General features: G+C 39.6%; 1 pseudogene; it reads left to right on the top strand.

Moving 5' to 3' along the window:
- The first annotated feature begins 5557 nt into the window (after positions 1-5557).
- Positions 5558-5956, top strand: LOC132524400 (CST complex subunit TEN1-like; annotated as a pseudogene).
- Positions 5957-11443: the final 5487 nt, after the last annotated feature.

Below are 11443 nucleotides of genomic sequence, written 5' to 3'. Positions count from 1 at the left end.
GGTTTGTTTCCTTTTTCCCTATTTTTATCAGCAGTTGGTTCTTTCATTGTGAAACATCTGTCCTCACAATGCCACTTACTTCAAAGATCATCTTGACTATTCTTTGAAATACTGCCTATATTTTTTATGTTTACTGTAGATGAATACCATCATATAGACACACCTTTGATCTCTTCCCTCAGATTTATGCACATATTAGTCTCAATATTTTACCACTATTTTATTCTGGTAAACATCAATGTAATCATTGATGTATTTAATTGTTTGACTCCTCAGTTTATTCCTGTATAAAATGGGAAGTTGGACTATACCTAAATGTAACTAAATAATTTTAAAAGATTCATCCATCTACAAAAAAGAACATGAAAATGTCCTATTCTCTTCAATTCCAGAAAGCTTATCAATTTCTTAGTATGGAAAAAAGAAACAAGGAAACAATCATAGGAAGTATTGTTGAAAACTAGAAGTTGCTAGAGTTTTTACTTACTCTATGTTTTGTTTTATTTGTTGTTTTAAATTCCAACTGTCTTTTAAGTGGTGTACTAAATGTTAACACTTTCAAGGTAAAAGAAGGATCAGGACACACAGTTGATGATGTGGTGAGGTAGAAAAGAAAGGACTAGAAATACAGTACTAGCCAAGTGAGCAAGTGGGAAGCTGAGAGCACATTCTAAAATCATGGAAGAAAGGCAGATGGACCAGCCCCTGGAAAATAGATTCAGGGCTTGTAATGTCTATGATGTGCTGGATGTGTAAAACATTGGGATTTTCCTGGCTTGATTTCAATTCCCACAAGCAATCTGTGAGGCTTATTTAACATTCTATTAGAGTTTTAATGACGAGACAGTATTTGTACTCTTTGTGCCTCTTTCTGTAATTTTGTCTTGAGATGGCGCTATTGGGAAGAATGTGTGCTTTTCAGTATAGTAGATATTCGCAGCTGTGGAGCGCTGATCTATGACAAAATGTAAGGATCAGTCCTACACAAATCACTGAGCCTCATGACAGTGCATTATTACCATAAGAGCCTAGTCTTGGTTCAAATGTTCAGATTTATCATTTACCTACTCTTGCTGGGCAAGGACAAAAATAACTGAAAGAGGTCTGAGCTGGCACTCAAGAGCAGAGCTGTGAGTAGTAATATTGCATATGCTATTTCTAAACTATTAAATATGCATGTGGAATCGATAAGAGATATTTTAATATCCTGAGGAACAAAGATTTTTAGTGGCAAGAGAAAAGTGATTAAAAGTATAAATTCAAAGCAATTAAGTAAATTTCCTAGAATCTTAAATTTGAGTCAAAATATTGATACAAACTCAAATTTATTTTTATTTACATTTATCTAGCTCTATGCCCTGAAAATTCTTAGAAGAAATGACACCTTGTAGCACTAAACACCCTTTATACCCCAAGTGTGGTCTTCAAATACCAACCCCAATAAAAAGAGATCTGGGGGTTACATCAGCATTATGATGATGTGACACTTCTTTTTTCTCTCCCCTTCAATTTACAACTAATTGAACATCCTTAACTGAAAAAAAGCATCTTTATACAGCCTACCAGGTCACCTGAGAGATCCATCCATCTGTGCCCCCAAAAGTGGGCAGGCCGGACCTCAGAGGCTGCAAAGTAAGGGGAGTGGCAGCAGACGTGGTGCTGGGTCAGGCACGGAGTGGGACAGCAGGACCTTTCTGGCAGAGGAGGCGAGGGTAAAGGCAGTGAGTCTGTCCTGTCATGTGTCCTGCAGCAGGAGGGACCTGCTCTCCCTGAGGAGAGACTTGGTGATGGGGGAGGAAAAGGAAAGGGAAGTAGGCAAAGAGATCTGAAGGGAAGCTCTCCTTCTGTCTCCCCGGATTCTGGCCCAGACCTCCAGGACCACCCCCACCTGAGGATCCCTTACCAGACATGGACCCCCCCCACCCCAACCAAAGCTCCAAATGCTAAGTACACACCTCCCCTCACTCTGCCCCCAGCCTTTCTTTTTACCATGTTCTGACCTTAGCTTCATCAGCTCCTATAAGAGAAACTAAAAACATGTGGAGGGCTTCCCTGGTGGCACAGTGGTTGAGAGTCCACCTCCCGATGCAGGGGACATGGTTTCGTGCCCCAGTCTGGGAAGATCCCACATGTCACAGAGTGGCTGAGCCCGTGAGCCATGGCCGCTGAGCCTGAGTGTCTGGAGCCTGTGCTCCACAACGGAAGAGGCCACAACAGTGAGAGGCCCGTGTACCGCAAAAAAAAATAAACAAAAAACGTGTGGATAGTGTAGCCTTCTGGAGGACAAAAGGAAGTCTCCTAACTGCCAGGCTGTTGAACTGTTAGAATCAAAATAAACAAAACTTCACCTAAAAAAGAAAGGCTTTCACTATCTCAAATGCAGTGGCACAGGAACTATTCATCAAACACCATGAAAAATCATGGTAATACGGTATCACAAAAAGAAAATGACAATTTTCCAGCAACCAAACACAAAGACATGGAATATCATGATCTAACTGATAAAGAATTCAAAAGAGCTGTTATGACAAAATTCAGAGAGCTACAGGAAAACTCATAAAGCTAATACAATGATCTCAGGAATAAAATTAATGAAGAAAAAGTACTTTACCAAAGAGATTGAAACTCTAAAAAAGAACCAAATGGAAATTCTGGAGCTGAAGAACTCAACAGATGAGATAGATGAAGAATGCATTAGAACACATTGGAAATAATCAGATCAGATGCAAGAGAGAGTTAGCGAGCTGGATGATAGAATCTGGAAATGATTCAGATGGAAGAGGAGAGTGAACTAAGATTTTTAAAAAGTGAAGAAATTCTACAAGAACTATCTGATTCCATTAGAAAATCCAAAGTAAGAATAATGGGTATTCCAGAAGGGGAGGAGAGAGAGAAAGCAGCAGAGAGTGTATTTAAAGAAATAATAGCTGAGAACTTCCCAAACCTGGGGAAGGAACTGAATATATGAGCCCATGAAGCCAATAGAAAACCTTTTTATCTCAATGCAAAAGAACTTCTCCAAGACACATTATATTAAAACTGTCAAAAGTCAATGATAAAGAGAGAATTTTAATGGCAGCCTGGAGAAAAAAGACAGTAACCTACAAGGGACCCACATTAGGCTATCAGCAGACTTCCAGCAGAAACTCTGCAAGCCAGGAGAAAGTGGAAGGACATATTCAAAGTATTGAAAGATAAAAACCATCAGCCAAGAATACTAAATCCAACAAAGTTGTCCTTCAGATATGAAGGAGATATAAAAGCCTTCCCAGACAAACAAAAGCTGAGGGAGTTCATCACCACTAGACCTCCCTTACAAGAACTGTCAAAAGGAAATGATGAAACAATATGAAATGAAACAAAACTCTTCAATATGAAACAAAACTCTGATCAAGGTGAAAGACAGTCAGAATTAGAAAGCTGTAACTCTTTTTTAGAATAGTATATTAAACTCCTAACTACAGCATAAAGGTTAAAGGAAAAAGATCATTAAATATATCTATAGCTACTACAATGTGGTAATGAAGTCACAGAATAAAAAGAGATAATTTGTGACATCAAAAATATTAAAAGGGAGGAGTAAAATAATGGAACTTTTATAGGTGAATGAAGATAAATTGCTATCAGCAAATTTTATCTGAGATGTTTTATGTAAAATGCATGGTAACAACAAAGCAAAAATCAAAAGCCGAGATATGAAACATTAAAAAAGAGGAGACTGGGCAAATCATCATGGAAGAACCACCAGCTCACAAAGGTAGATAGAAACAGAAGGAAAAAGAAACAATGGAAAAAATAATGAGAAGGCAAAAGATAAAATAGCAGTATTCCTCATCTATCAATAATCACCCTAAATATAAATGGATTGAACTCACCACTCAAAAGGCAGAGTGGCTGGACAGATTAAAAGAAAACAAGACCCAAATATATGCTGCCTCCAGGAGACTCATCTCAGCTCTAAAGACACACATACACTCAAAGTGAAGGGATGCAGAATGATATTCCAAGCAAGTGGAAACCAAAAGGGAACAGGCATAGACTTTAAGCCAAAAGGGGTAACAAGAGACAAAAGAAGGTAATTATGTAATGATAAAGGTGTCAGTACATCAAGATGATATAACAACCATAGATGTATATATGCCCAACACCCAAGCATGATGATGCTGTTTAAGGGTACAAACTTGTAGTGAGTAGTAAATAAGTCATGGAGATGGAATGCACAGCTTCATAAATATGGACAATAATATTGTACTATAATTCTGTAATATGATAAATATAGCTATAACAGCATCTATATTACAACATAAAAATGTATCAAAGTAATACGCTGTACCTCTTAAACTTATACAATGTTACATGTCAAATTTATTCAACAAAAATAAAGTTTCCTAGACCTTATAGGAAGAGAAGCACTGAGTAAAAACCTTTTATGGCATTATTTTTTCCAAATCTAGCCCAACTGCTACACATTTGATGGTAGGTGTTTTGAAAGAAACAAAAAGATAAAGAAACAAAAGCAGAATGCTTCCACCGCCCCCCCCCCGATAAAAGAATTTAAAAAGATCTTGGATAATGTTTGATTATAAGACTAAACAAGAAGTATACAAGACCATGGGAAAGCAAGGAGATGCTCAAATAAGAGTCATGTGAAGAGACACAGCAGACCTCTACTTTCCGGTCCAACGTGAAAAGAGCTTGGAAGTCATCACAACAAGGAAAAAGCTGAACAAACTGAGAATCAACAGCTCTCCTTAGATCCATCAGAGAACTGAGGTCACAGGTCAAGTCGCTACTCTGAAAACAGAGTCAGAGGGGTACCGAGAAGCACAGCTTGCTGGAAGCAGACACCTGCTGATGGAGGCAGCACAGGTGGGAACTCAGGTATAACTGAGGAATTGCTGGAGGCTCAGTGTGAACTAGCCTGAGAGTTAAAAGCACCAGGGGCCCCGGTCTTCGGGGTCCTCACACTTCTGTGGGTTTTAACACGAGGAGCCCTTCCAGGTTCTCGGGGTGTAGACTGCAGAAAGACACCCTGTGCTTGTGCTTCCAGTAGGAAAAGTTGAAAAATACATATTTGGAATGTACCCAGAGCACTGTGTTCTCCTAAAAAATGACTGCCTTCATGAGACATTGTTTTACCAGAGCCCAACTGACCCGGAGGAAGTAAATACCTCAATCAAACTCCTGTAGCCTTTAACGTGGGCCGGGGACATACCCACCTCCTGGCCCTGGCCTTACTGCTCACCTGCTGAGGAGGGGGTGCTGACAAGACTTGTCCAGGGCACAGCCCGTGGGCACAGCCTCACTAGAACACTGAAACCTGTTAAAAGATCCATTGAGGCGGGACAGACCGCAGCTAAGGCCGAGGCGGCGCGGGTGTGCGCGCCGAGGCCGGCAAGTCCCCTGCTCTTGGCCAGGGGAGCCTCAGAGTGGCCCCCGCCCCCTGCAAGGGGACCCCGGAAGAAGGTCAAGAAACTGCCCTGGGGGGAAAGCGAGGCGCTCTCGGCAACCCGCCCCTCCCTCGTCACTTGGTCACACGGGGCAGAAAGAGGGAACCCAAGGACCCGACGTCCAGACAGGAGCAATGATGCTGCCCAAACCTGGGATCTGTTACTTCCCCTGGAAGGTCAGCGCCGGCCAAGTTCCTGATGGGGACATACTGAGAACGTTCGGCAGGTTGTACAGCTACGACACGACGCAGGCCCGAGTGACCCTGATGGCTCGGCACAGATCTGACCAGCACCCGACCCCCGTCTGCACCAAGTTGGTGGAACCGTTCCAAGCCCAGGTGGGCTCCCTCTACACCGTCCTTGGGCAGCTGGATCACTAGAAGGATGGAGGCTGCGTGGTGAAGGCCCGGGTGCTGGCTTGTGTGGGAGGAATGACTCTCCCCTGGTCAGAACAAGTCGTCCGGGAGCAGAGGCTATACCAGCGAGAGAGGGACAGCAGCCAGTAGAGAGCAAAACGGCAGCTCGTGGCAACGCCCTTCCTCCCCCACCTGACCTGGAGCTGCTGTAGAGGAGATGCAGGAGCTTCCCCCGAGTGACAGACTTCGGAGCTTGAGAGAAGAGAGGAGGGTTGTTCATCGCAATCGCCCCAGAAATGGGAGCCTAGAGATCAGAGGCTGGGTTCTGGGGTGCTGGGGGCTGGGCCTCGTGTGGGTCCTGGAGGGTTCCAGAAGGTCCTGGTGAATAAAGCCGCGCAGTGTGACGAAAAGGAAAAAAAAAAAGAAGAAGATAAACTGAGGCACATTAAACATTTTAAGAGTTTATTTGAGCAAAAATCAGTTGAATCCGGCAGAGCCAACCCAGAAGTGGTTAGGAGTTCGGGAAGGGGCGTTTATACAGCAAAGGCAGGAGCAAAGCAGTGAAATTATTGATTGGCTCTTGCTTAAAGCCTCGTTGGCGGTTTGTGATTGGTTGTCATTCCCAGACTTGGATTTTGGTTTGCCGCCTTAGACCCCCGTGGCATCACAGCCCCTTCCGTCCAAGAGCTTCATTGTTTAATGAAGTTAACAAATCTGATCATTGCAACTGTGTGTAAATGCCCACAAATACATACATGTTCATAGTTGGCAAAAAAAAAAAAATCATTAAACTATCAGTTATCTCAAGATGCTCATTTAAAAAAAATCATTCCATTTCTTAATTATTTGGTTTCTATGTTTAGAGTGAAGTGGCAGCTTAAAGTAATGATGCTCGATTAGGGTGGGGAGGAGGAACCTCCAGCATTTCAGCTCTGACTCTGCAGTGTAATTGTGTTAAGGAGTAGATTTTCTCATTTGTAATGAGGATACAATGCCAACCTCTTAATGGGATTTTTATTAGTTTCCTCTGGCTGCTATAAAAAAATTGCTACAAACTTGGTGGCTTTTTTTTTTTTGGCTTTTTATGGGGGGACCCCGCTGCATGGCATGCAGGACCTTAGCTCCCCCGACCAGAGATCTAACCTGCAAACTTGGTGGCTTAAAACAACACAAATGTATTATCTTGCAGTTTTGGAGGTCAGAAGTTCAAAATGGATCTCAATGGGCTAAAAACCCATTGAGGGTCTGCAGGGCTGTGCTCCTTCTGGAGGCTGTGGAGGAGGATCCATTTCCTTGTCTTTTCCAGATTCTGGACACTGCCTGCATACCTTGGCTGGTGGCCCTTTCCTCCACCTTCAGGCAGCAATGGCTGGTCAAGTCCTTCTCGCTCTGGCCGGGCTCTCCTCCCTCACTCTTTCACTTATAAGGACCCTTGTGATCCCACTGGGTCCACTCAGATAATCCAACATAATCACTCCATCTCAAGATCCTTAAATCAATTATATCTGCAGATTCCCTTTTGCCATGTAATCTAACATAAATCCAGGTCCCTAGAATTAGAGTGTGGACATCTGGGGAGTCAATATTCTATTCTGCCTATGACAATATTATTGAACAGCTTATAAGAGGAAGTATGTACAAAATGTTTAAAATATATGATGACAAAATTATACCATTTTTTTTTCATCCCCCCCTTCCCCTCCTTCTTCTCTTCCTCCTCTCTCTCCCCTTTTATGAGACTACATATTTTTAAATTGATTTTTTGCATCTTTCATTTGAGGATCTAATCTTATTGCTATTTACTGCTTTTTTCTCCTTCTCATTTTATTTTCTACAGTCTTGTTTTCAATATTTATTTCTGCATCCTTGAGTCTTACAAAGTAATCCTGTTTGACAGCCAATTCCTACCTGCTATCCCCTCGTGACTATTTCTGTCTCTCGCTATATTCTCACACCATTGGCATGCTCCATATTCACCTTTGTTCTGTCACCTCTTAGAATGCATCATTTATGAACCATATTCTCAAATGTTTTGACTGTTATGTTACCTCCAGATGAGCAGTTTTTTTCCTCTTGAGCTATGAACTACATTGACACTTTATGCTTGAGTAAAACTCAGGATACCTCCTTGTTTATCTGTTTTAAGGGAAATGTTTCATGGTAGGTTTTCATATTCTAAAGTTTTCCTCACATATTTGCAGAACTGTTAATGGAGAAAGAATTTCATCGCTGTGTCTGAGCAGTACAGCAAAGTAGAACTTTATCAAGTATCTAGTCAGCAAGATCAATGCAGACAACTAATATAACAACCCAGCACACAAAATGACTTTAATGCAAAATTGAATTTTTGAAGTGCATGCAATGTACAGTGGAATAAAGTGGAGATGGGCAATTGCCTAAGGCATTTGATAAACCTAGGATGCCAGAGTGGATCACTTGAATTTGAAAACACACATTTTTGAGGTAAGAATTGCCCTGAAGTATACTCTTTTGTATTCAATTCATTAAAAACTATACTTTGAATCAAGTTAATATTACTTTCATGGATGCAAAACAAAGAGAGTTCTGTGTATCTTATTGACTGCGTCCCCTCATTAATTATTGACAAAAATAGTAATAATTGGGATATGCTAGGTCTAAATATATTCCAGAAAGATGTATTGATTACAAAAAATGTTTAACATGACCAATAATATAATGTTATGTTGTAATATAAACACGGTCTATGTCTAAATAATGTTGGAAATCAAAAAATGTCCAACAAATACTCAACAATTGGTTAAGTATTTGAAAATATGTAGTTAATATACTGAATTTTTCCATTTTATCTCAATATTTGCCATTATAGAAACACACTTTCCAGAAAATTAATTGTTTTTGTCCTTTTGCATTTGCTGCCTAGACAGTATTCCACCCAGAGAGGATACTATAGTTACCTCATGATAATGTATATTTTCTTGGTAAAGACAGGGGTCATCAACCCTCCATTAGCAGTGCAGGAATATCAATGATAGTCAAAATTACATACGTGTTTTGCATAATATAAATGAATATAATTAGGATAAAACTGATCTTGTTTGACCAGAACCCAAAAGCATCACTGCCATTCATCTGTAAGGCCCTGAATTCAATTTCAGTGCTCTGGACCAAAAATAATTTTAGTAATATGGCATTAAATTTCAGATGTTATACTTGAAATTTGAATCTCCTTGATTGGAACTTCTTTCACCTGGACCAGCTTGAGCTAGCCAAGACTGGGCCAAACAAAATATATTGACAACAGCCATCTACAGTTCTAATATCTATCTCACTGGAAACTATAATAAAATAGAAATTTTCAAATATAAGACTTGACTTAGGTTACCACATCCAGCTGAACTTTAGGACATATGGCTTGGCAAAATGTGAGAAAATATCAGCTTATGAGATGCTGAGGTCTGCTAGGAGTAGCTAGAAAATATGGGGAAAATTACACAGAAGAGGAGAGGCAGGAAGGGTGAATGGACTCCCTTATCTGCGGCAAGGTTTGTGGGAGGAGTAGATATGAAAACACCTGGATGTTTTCTTACCTGGTGCCTGGACCAAACAGTTGACATCTGTATGGAGTTTTGACAATGTGAGGGGAAAGTAGGGAGGAACCATCAACCACATCTCATCCCTGGACTTGGATGATGGGGTCCAAGCACCAATGGACAGATGCTTTGGAGGAATGTGCTAATGATCTCAATACCATCTGGGTTCAAGGCAGCAACACTGACTCATGAATATACAAAGGAACAAGTAAGTCTGTGCAGGAAGTGACGGTGGGGCAGATTATACCTCAGTGGCCTATGAGACAAGAAATCAAGTAGAAAATATACAGAAAAATGGCTGTCAGTCAAATGCATTAGAAATCCCCTTGACTTTGGCGATACAACCGGCACAGAAAATCCTCCCAACAAACCCTGCTGTGAGCCTGGTTATAGGAATCACAGGAGCACTATCGACTAGTATGACCTGGAGAATTTCAATTGCAAATGTAGCAAGCACTATGTAAAACACATTATATCCTTACATTGTGCAAGTGACTTGACATTTTCTAATTTAGTACAACAGCCATTCAAAAAGAATACTCTTAACTAACTCTACAGAAGAGAAAACTGAGGCATAAAGAGGTCAAGTGTTTTGTACAAACTTACTAAACCAGTAGCTAAGCAGGCATTCAAGCTAAATGCCTCCAACTTCCTCACTTTTCTATTAAACATACCAGTTCAAAAACACATAGATTAAACTGAGAGATAAATAGAGCAGCACTTCTTTAAATGTCCTCCAGACTTTGAGAATACATATGACTAATAAGTAAATGTGTAATAACTCTTAGTTTCAATATTAACCACATAAAAGTACTAGACTGTCATTTCCATCTCTAATCAAGGTTAACATTTTCTATAGCTCATTTGGAATTGAATATAATGTATTGAGTTTGTTTTATCTGCTTTTGACAAAACTTAATCCCAATAAGATGTAAGATGACATATTACATAGGTAGGAATTTTCACATGAATTCTATTTATATGTAAAATCATGCAAAGGACGACTGAGTCATAAGGGTATAATATATGTGTATATATATATCTAGTTGGAGGATTGAAGAAGGAGACAGAACTATAGGATAGAAGAGTATTCTATTCTTTTTCCTTTTGTGTGTGAATTTATCCTTCTCCTTCTGATTGGATATGAATCAGTAATAAGGTTCCTTCAACTTTTTCTCTCACTTCTCTTTTTTCCCTAATTTCCTTAAATTTAACTTATCTATCTTCACTCTTCTGTTTCCCCTCCCTTGCTCCCCCAGGAGAGGAAGGGCATAAGACTCAACAGAGCTGGAGGAGAATGTATATATTGCAGTTCTTTATTTTTTCTCTTCAAGCCTTGGTGGGGACAAACAGTGATTTATTTGAATTGTAAATCACCACACACAGTGTAAATAGCACTTTAAAATGTTGAGAGTTATGACTGTAATTTCTTATTTCATTCCTTTATATATTTTTGGATGAAATACCTACTGAAATCTGTATATAGTCTAGTGTTTGTCAACTTTATATTTTGCATAGAGAATTCTTTATTCTAACAAGTTTGTCAGTTGATTTAATTTCATTAAAGTAACAGTCTCAAGACATCCAAATAAATGTATTGACTTAGAGTTTTATAAATTAAAGGACAATTGTCAATTGACATAAAATTGAGTAATTGGTTAATTCATGGAAATTAACTATTTAAGTTAATGAATTGTGAAACTGTAATAGAGTTGTCTTGGTCATCATAAATGAATTCTTCTGGCATCTGTTAGAGTCTAGGAAGAAAGCAATTATAAAACTCTTTCCAATCTATTTAGTAAACCAAGGATTGCTTCTCCTTCCTAGTCCACTTAATTTGTATGTTTTAAAAAAGCTATTTATAGAGAGGCTGAAATGCATGGGAGGATCAATACTGTACCAAGGTTGGTATTTTCAGCATTTTTCTTTTAGTTGATGATTTATAAGGTGCCAGAAGCACTAATGGAATCTTTAACTCTTTGTCAGGTTTCGATTTTCTCTAATTATCTACATTTTAATTATGGCCAAATTCTATACAAATTAAATAATGCTTCTGGAAATTTTG

This window comes from Lagenorhynchus albirostris, chromosome 8, assembly GCF_949774975.1.
Source record: "Lagenorhynchus albirostris chromosome 8, mLagAlb1.1, whole genome shotgun sequence".
NCBI lineage: Eukaryota > Metazoa > Chordata > Mammalia > Artiodactyla > Delphinidae > Lagenorhynchus > Lagenorhynchus albirostris.
The sequence above is the reverse complement of the archived record's forward strand: the minus strand, read 5'-3'. Positions and strand labels throughout refer to the sequence as shown.